Source organism: Vulpes lagopus, chromosome 1, assembly GCF_018345385.1.
Source record: "Vulpes lagopus strain Blue_001 chromosome 1, ASM1834538v1, whole genome shotgun sequence".
Lineage (NCBI taxonomy): Eukaryota > Metazoa > Chordata > Mammalia > Carnivora > Canidae > Vulpes > Vulpes lagopus.
Genome location: NC_054824.1, coordinates 158,865,838 through 158,868,522, shown reverse-complemented (window position 1 = coordinate 158,868,522; position 2,685 = coordinate 158,865,838).

The following is a 2,685-nucleotide window of genomic DNA, read 5'->3' as shown; positions in this document are numbered from 1 at the left end:
CATGTGGCCTGAAACCAGCTTTCCTCTGTCACCACACAAACCTGGTTGCCACAATTAGGGGGGAAGAAAAACTATCATGGGTAGACACCCTCATCAACTAGACTGCCATATCACAAATCATGACATGCTAGACTGGGCAACAGAACAGGACATTGAACAGATGTTCTGTCTCTCCTGAAATGCACAGGCAACAGGGTTGGTAGAAAGAAAAAAAAATGGAATATTAAAGGAGCAGATCAAATTACTAACAATGGTGGGGTGGGCTGAAGTTCTGACTCAGTCTTTAAGACATTTGAATCATCAACCAGTAGGGCCTGTTGCCCATATACCAGACTGGGGACCCCCATTGAGGCACAGGATACTGTAAAAGTATGGAAGTCATGAGAAACAGCCAGTACCCCGACTCTCACTGTGGATGAATGCGCTATGCTGCTGAGGATGCCAAGCCCCATCACACCCAGGAAATGAGTTGTCTACTGAATGTATGGGATGCCCCAGCAGGATGGATGAGTTACTTGGCATTGCTAGGTGATGGGGAAGTGCTCAATCTCCACTAGAATCTGTTGTCAAGACCTTTGAAATGCACACTGAGGGGCACCTGGGTAGCTCAGTTGGTTAAGCATCTGCTTTAGGGTCAGATCATGATCTCAAAGTCCTAGGATCGAGTCCCATATTGGGCTCCCTGCTCAGCGAGGAGTCTGCTTCTCCCTCTCCCACCACACCACTTTGGCACTTGTGTTCTCTCTCAAATAAAATCTTTAAGGAAAAAAAAAAAAAGTTCACCTAGCAAGTCCTAAATAGCTGATAAGCCTGCCCTTACTGAACATTGAAATGACTCTACGTTTTCCAAATAGAATGTTGTGTGTTCATACTGATGAGAGTGGTAATGTGTCATCTTTATTAAATCATGTGACACAAGTGAACACCCTGATGATCCAAACTCCAGCTTAGGGGACTTGATAAATCAGTAATTCAGATCATAGGCTCTTGTAGAAAAATGTGTCACTGCTTTTGGGAATCATTGGCATATGCCAGTGCTCCAGGTAGCTAGCACAGGAGCCAGCTCCATGCTAGGGAAACTCCTTGCTGACTGCTCAGGGCCCATTGCAGAAGAGGGGGCTTTAAGAGTGGTCATGAGGAGGTAGTGTTGGGCAAGGTCATCAACAAGAGGGGACTGGGAGTTGCCTGTGAGTTGGTGCAATCAGAGGCTCCTCACCTCCCTTCCCTGTGCTTACAGTGTGGCTTCTGCTTGCCTTTCCAGCTCCCAGAGGCTGCTTGAAGGGTACGGCCTTGAGACGGTGATGTGATATTGAAGACACCTGCATGGCATACATACCCCAGCCCAGTTAAGGCCTCCATATAAACTTTTAAGATGTAGCAAGTATTGCAAGGACCCACTCATCTGCTGCCACCCAAGGCAAGCAAAGCTACCTTTGCTTACTAAATCTGCCACCTACAAACCTGGAGTGGGCTCTTTCTCCTCTTTTCCCTGCCTTCTCAGTGCATGGGCTGGTTTCAGATTTCACCTGGGAAGCTCCCGAGGTGGTTGTGAACCAACAAATAACATTCCATGAGGTCAGGAGTTGATGGTTCTCTTCAATAAGTCCTTAGAGCAGTGCTTGACTCACATAGTAGATAATAAAAAAATCTAAAATAGACCATTTTTTTCAGTCCATGTTCTGAGTGCAGAGATTACTTAAAAATAAAATCTTCTAAAAAAGAAACTGGAAATAAAATACCATAAGGTTAGTCTTTCTCACATTTGCTCTCCTGGATTCTATTCTTAACTGTTTGACCTTAGACAAGTCACTTAACTTCTGTTCCAGCACTATCCAGAACTTTCTGTAATGATAGTCATGTTCTATAGCTGTAACATCCAATATGGTGGCCACTAGCCACATACAGTTACTGAGTATTTGAAATGTGGCTAGTGCAACGGAGGAACTGAATTTTATTTAATCTTCCTGAATGTTTTTTTTAATCTTCCTGAATTTAAATTTAAGTAGCCACATGTGGCTAGTGGCTACCCTATTGAACAGCATAGGTTCCTTGTCTGACCAATGAGGAGCTCGTGTGTATGTGGAGTACCCAGCTGGCAAGGACAGGAACTCCGCACAGGCTCCTGCCCATCCCCTGCCCCATGCTGCTGCAGCAGACCACAAGCAAGGAACCCGACCTGATCGGAGGCACAGTCCCCTATGCAGGTAGGGGGGACCAGAGTACATTTTTAAGGGCAAGCTTGGAGAGAGAACACCAGTGAGGACCCTATGAAGAAGTAGATGAAATAAAAGCACCTCAGGACATTTCCCATAGGTGGATTTAGATGATCACATTTTTTATGCTTTCAGACTGCTCAGAAGTCCTTAGAAGTGCTTTGGGATCAGTGGAGAGTCTTGTACATGGGAGCTGAGCCATGGACTTCTTTCCCACTCTGCACTTAGCTGGTTTTCAGGTTGGGTTTCTTCTGTTACAGGGTTTAAAATTCACTTAAATCTCCTAAAATACACCTTGGAAATACAGTCCATAAATGTGAAACACAGCCAGCTTGGCACTAGCACAGGAGATATGGTGCAGCTCAGTTAAACTAGTGCAAAAGGCCATAAAATTGTAGTGTCCCAGGCTGAGTTTTGAAAACTCAAATAACTCGTGGTTCTTTGGATCTCAAATCTTCAGATTTAAAGTCAC